This window comes from Sesamum indicum, linkage group LG1, assembly GCF_026168435.1.
Source record: "Sesamum indicum cultivar Baizhima isolate 11 linkage group LG1, ASM2616843v1, whole genome shotgun sequence".
Lineage (NCBI taxonomy): Eukaryota > Viridiplantae > Streptophyta > Magnoliopsida > Lamiales > Pedaliaceae > Sesamum > Sesamum indicum.
This window is the reverse complement of record NC_142657.1, coordinates 9113363-9119708: the sequence shown is the minus strand read 5'-3', so window position 1 is coordinate 9119708 and position 6346 is coordinate 9113363. Positions and strand designations below refer to the sequence as shown.

Sequence of the window (6346 nt, the reverse complement as noted above, 5' to 3'; positions counted from 1 at the left end):
ACTAGCACGACATTTGAACGCCTCTCGATGTTGCACCCCATGCTCGTGCACTCGCTCTGACAAGTTTAACCTAATATGAAGTACCTATAGTTCTAGTTCATATTTGATTATTTGTTGCTTTCCAAGTACTTATTGTAAATGTTGATATAAAATGTCTTTCACAGTCTCTTATGATCCCTCCTGCACATGCAGCTCTTTAGTTGACTTTGTCGATTGACAGTAAATTTATTATTTTGACATCTTTCAATAACATGCACTTCAGTGGTGTGCGGTTCATCTTCCATGCATTAACATGGAATCTTCAACATAAATGATATTTCAATTGTGTTGTCTGGACAACAAATACAATATAGCATTATTCAGAGAATACAATATGTCATTATATTTAATTGGATAGGGATGATCATTTATATATTCTACTTCTCACACATTTATTACACCTATGGATAAAGATTATATTGTAACCGTAATAATAAGAAAGCATAATATGATTTACCTATTTGGATATTTGTTTAGTGAATGTATATAGGTTGAATGGACCGGTGAGTCATGTTTTGTTTTCTTCTCCTGTCTTTACCTATCTAAAATGTGATGTCATAAATAGTGTCTCCGTTAAAATATTCTAAAGAAGATACAAAAAATATCAACATGATGTCTAGATATCAATATCGAACTTAAACAAAACTTAATGATTATAGAAACATCTTGCCCAACCTTGCTAGTTCGAATAAGCATAAAAGTTCAAGATAGTTTATATACTTATTCAGGAAATCTATGACAGTATTTTCACAAGTATATTAAAAGTTTTGAACTACATTTTACTTTATTTTCATCGATTTTCTCATCGGTCAAATTGTTCCAACTTCTGCACTTGGTGAAAATAAATGCCAATAAGGAGCATACGAATGAGATTCAATATTTATTCTTGATATCAATTCTTTTCCTTTTATGTTTTTCTCCATTCCACTACAAATATTTACTTTTAGATACCTCGTTCACATTTTAAAACCATTTAATTTACCCATTTCTTCAAATAATATGAAATAATGCAAATTAGATCCACTATATTTCTTTAACTTGAATTTCTTTTCCTTTATTTTCACTTCCTTTTAATAAAAAGTAGTTCCTTTTTCAGATTTCATTCACAAGTCTCCTTAGATTGTTTTCATTTCAAATTCAAATTAACACATTCAATTTATTTTTATGTTTAAAACTTGGATACATTCTACGCTTTCTTTCATGAGAATAAAGTTATTGTCATCATCCACATGAAGAGATAATATAAATTATTTTTATCAATTTCAATCTTGACATAATTACTTCACAACGAACAAATATAATTCATAAGCAAGAGAAATATTGGAATTTTATTTGATCAATAAACGATAACATTCTTCAAAACACTAAAACAGAGGACTAATTTGCAAAAATCTAAGATAAAAGTAAAGGCAAAATATAAATAAGAATGATGAATGCATATATTAATCAGATTCATAAAAAAAAGGAAAGAGAAAGAGAAAATATGTTTGAAATGAAAAGATATGTAGCACCCCCTTTGCTACAAGGGCTATACCTACCCTAAACGTCATACTTATTGTAATCCTTGTGTTTATATATATAAATGTATATAATAATTTAATCCATGTGTATACGTAACCCCAACGTCATAATAGGTATTATCAACCCACAACATTATATATATATACATATCACACACCACAAGGTGATTCATCACAAGTAATCTGTACGCTTATATTCTCTCTGTACAAACAAAATGTGCTTTGTACTCTAACTGACAAAGAGGAGAAAACTGCATACTGGCCCGACCTGCCTGGGTATAACGTGTAGACCTAGCATTCAACAGTCAGACATCTCAGAGTCTACTCCTGAAATAAAACGTCAGCAGAGGGATGAGCCTGCCACTCAGTAAGTAAATAACCAGTCCTATCTATATATGAATGTCAACCATAGCCCAAACAAGATAAACAAGCAACATTAATGGAATACAATCAATTTTAATTCCAACATAATCAACTTTATTACACCACATGACTATCTCATAATGAAACAACTAACCAAACTCCATTTTTCCTAGTTTGCTTACCAGAAGGTGATATTGTGTTTTTCCCGCCAACTCAATCTCACCGTTATATAAATTCAAGTGAACCCCCTTGACAGCCGGCTCATCAATCTCGCACATAGCTGTTTCATTTCGCACATAGCATTTTCTTTTCGCACATAGCATCGCATCAAAGCTCTTTTCATTGCGCACATAGCATTTTCTTTTCGCACATAGCACTTTCTTTTCGCACATAGCATTTTCAACACGTCAAGGGGTATTCACGCCACAATTATATTCAATTTCCACCACTCCCTCATTTCCACATATCACCATTCTTGTAAGCAACTAGTGATGTAAAACCATATATCAACAAATTCTCATTTGTAGACACCCACAACACAACATACAACAAACATGATATTTCAACGTGTCTTCGCATTCCACGTACACAGTATCGTCAATCAAGTCAAATCATTCACCATGCATATATTTTCAGATAAAACAATATCAGCATGAACCACAAAGTCATATAATAGTAATACCACACATAAAGACGACATATATAGATAATACTAATTATTTACTTACCTCGACCTTACAATGTTTCTCTCTACTCAATCGCTAATTGTCAGCCATTTCACCTCACCCCCGTATCCTATAATGAGTTATACCACATACAGTTAATATATCGAGAATATCGTAATTTCTTTTAAATATAATATTAAATATTATCCGTACAATTTCTACTAATTCTTTAGTATTTTCATTTCTATCGAAGTACAAATCTTCGTTTTTCCTCTTTATTAGCATACCATTTATTAAATATAATTCTCGGAATATTTCTATGAATTTTCTATCAATTTCTCGCTATTATACTCTTAAAATTAAACAATAATACATATAATTGCGTATTTGGTTAGCAATTCCGATGGAATTATATAATTTGACTATAGCAACATTCAAATCTAATAAATTTAATAATCTAATTAACCAACGATATCATTTTTATATCCAATTTGATATTTAATTCGACACTATTTTAAATAATCAAACTCATAAAATATTCCGATTAAATAGTACACCGCTTACCATAAACAACATTTAATAAACAGACTAATTAAATAATATAATTATATAAATTAATATAAATTAAAATCAAAGCTTCGTACCTCAGATGTCGCCGAAATTGTGTATGTGCAGATGTATATTGTAATGTGTGTGTGAATGTGATTGTGCATGTGTATATGTATTAGAAATAAGTAAGAGAGGAGAGAGAAATGAGGCGGTGGGTTGGTGGGCCTCTCACTCTATTTCATACATATATATATATATTGTTATATTACTTACTAACATATATATATAATATTATTATTTTATTTATTTAATTAAATTTTTCATAAAATACCAATTACGTCCTTCCTAATTTTCTTAATTAATATAAATCGTCCCAAAATATTATAACAAACGCCAATTTAATCCATTCAAGTGTTATTATATTTCAATTATGGCCCATAATTTATTTACCAATTAACTAAGTTTCATAAAAATTTACCAATTGATCCGCCAATTATATATTATAATTTTTGGGGCGTCACAATTCTCCCCTCCTAATAAAAATTTCGTCCTCGAAATTTAACTAATTAACGGCTCAGACAATAAATATGGGTATTTTTCTCTCATGTCCTCTCCATCATTCAACAAACTGTTGCACAAAGGGGTTCATTTTTGGTTGTGAGGCATTTCTATTTTGGGATTCTAACCCCTAATGTTCTGATCCTGAATCATGACCATGCACAGACTCTAATGACTCAGTTGGGCCAGCAGCGTTTTCCCTTGACGCTTCCATCTTATATGAAATACACACATTTGACTAGATCCCTAGTACATACCTCACATATAATATTACATTTCATCTACTACCCCAAGAAAATCTAATCCCTGCTCTGATACCACCTAATGTAGCACCCCCTTTGCTACAAGGGCTATACCTACCCTAAACGTCATACTTATTGTAATCCTTGTGTTTATATATATAAATGTATATAATAATTTAATCCATGTGTATACGTAACCCCAACGTCATAATAGGTATTATCAACCCACAACATTATATATATATACATATCACACACCACAAGGTGATTCATCACAAGTAATCTGTATGCTTATATTCTCTCTGTACAAACAAAATGTGCTTTGTACTCTAACTGACAAAGAGGAGAAAACTGCATACTGGCCCGACCTGCCTGGGTATAACGTGTAGACCTAGCATTCAACAGTCAGACATCTCAGAGTCTACTCCTGAAATAAAACGTCAGCAGAGGGATGAGCCTGCCACTCAGTAAGTAAATAACCAGTCCTATCTATATATGAATGTCAACCATAGCCCAAACAAGATAAACAAGCAACATTAATGGAATACAATCAATTTTAATTCCAACATAATCAACTTTATTACACCACATGACTATCTCATAATGAAACAACTAACCAAACTCCATTTTTCCTAGTTTGCTTACCAGAAGGTGATATTGTGTTTTTCCCGCCAACTCAATCTCACCGTTATATAAATTCAAGTGAACCCCCTTGACAGCCGGCTCATCAATCTCGCACATAGCTGTTTCATTTCGCACATAGCATTTTCTTTTCGCACATAGCATCGCATCAAAGCTCTTTTCATTGCGCACATAGCATTTTCTTTTCGCACATAGCACTTTCTTTTCGCACATAGCATTTTCAACACGTCAAGGGGTATTCACGCCACAATTATATTCAATTTCCACCACTCCCTCATTTCCACATATCACCATTCTTGTAAGCAACTAGTAATGTAAAACCATATATCAACAAATTCTCATTTGTAGACACCCACAACACAACATACAACAAACATGATATTTCAACGTGTCTTCGCATTCCACGTACACAGTATCGTCAATCAAGTCAAATCATTCACCATGCATATATTTTCAGATAAAACAATATCAGCATGAACCACAAAGTCATATAATAGTAATACCACACATAAAGACGACATATATAGATAATACTAATTATTTACTTACCTCGACCTTACAATGTTTCTCTCTACTCAATCGCTAATTGTCAGCCATTTCACCTCACCCCCGTATCCTATAATGAGTTATACCACATACAGTTAATATATCGAGAATATCGTAATTTCTTTTAAATATAATATTAAATATTATCCGTACAATTTCTACTAATTCTTTAGTATTTTCATTTCTATCGAAGTACAAATCTTCGTTTTTCCTCTTTATTAGCATACCATTTATTAAATATAATTCTCGGAATATTTCTATGAATTTTCTATCAATTTCTCGCTATTATACTCTTAAAATTAAACAATAATACATATAATTGCGTATTTGGTTAGCAATTCCGATGGAATTATATAATTTGACTATAGCAACATTCAAATCTAATAAATTTAATAATCTAATTAACCAACGATATCATTTTTATATCCAATTTGATATTTAATTCGACACTATTTTAAATAGTCAAACTCATAAAATATTCCGATTAAATAGTACACCGCTTACCATAAACAACATTTAATAAACAGACTAATTAAATAATATAATTATATAAATTAATATAAATTAAAATCAAAGCTTCGTACCTCAGATGTCGCCGAAATTGTGTATGTGCAGATGTATATTGTAATGTGTGTGTGAATGTGATTGTGCATGTGTATATGTATTAGAAATAAGTAAGAGAGGAGAGAGAAATGAGGCGGTGGGTTGGTGGGCCTCTCACTCTATTTCATACATATATATATATATTGTTATATTACTTACTAACATATATATATAATATTATTATTTTATTTATTTAATTAAACTTTTCATAAAATACCAATTACGTCCTTCCTAATTTTCTTAATTAATATAAATCGTCCCAAAATATTATAACAAACGCCAATTTAATCCATTCAAGTGTTATTATATTTCAATTATGGCCCATAATTTATTTACCAATTAACTAAGTTTCATAAAAATTTACCAATTGATCCGCCAATTATATATTATAATTTTTGGGGCGTCACAAGATACCTTTTGTAAACTTGAGCAATGAGGGAAACAAATCAATGGTGGTTCGTACCTTTGATGTATTCAGGAGACGAACTTCACAGGAGAAGCTAATAGGAACTGCAAAATCTTCTAAATGTTAACATGAAATTAAGAGATTCATTCAAAAATATTCTACTAAAATAAAGAGATAATAACAATAACAAATTTAATTGTACACAATCCACTT

General features: G+C 30.9%; 1 long non-coding RNA gene across 1 annotated transcript; it reads right to left on the bottom strand.

Annotated features, from left to right (window-relative positions):
- Positions 1–1554: 1554 nt before the first annotated feature.
- Positions 1555–5811, bottom strand: LOC148789441 (uncharacterized). The gene is made up of 5 exons (XR_016067252.1): positions 5709–5811; positions 5128–5194; positions 3232–4363; positions 2651–2717; positions 1555–1886 (listed from the first exon to the last, which is right to left on the bottom strand). It is a non-coding gene; the product is annotated as an uncharacterized LOC148789441 (long non-coding RNA).
- Positions 5812–6346: the final 535 nt, after the last annotated feature.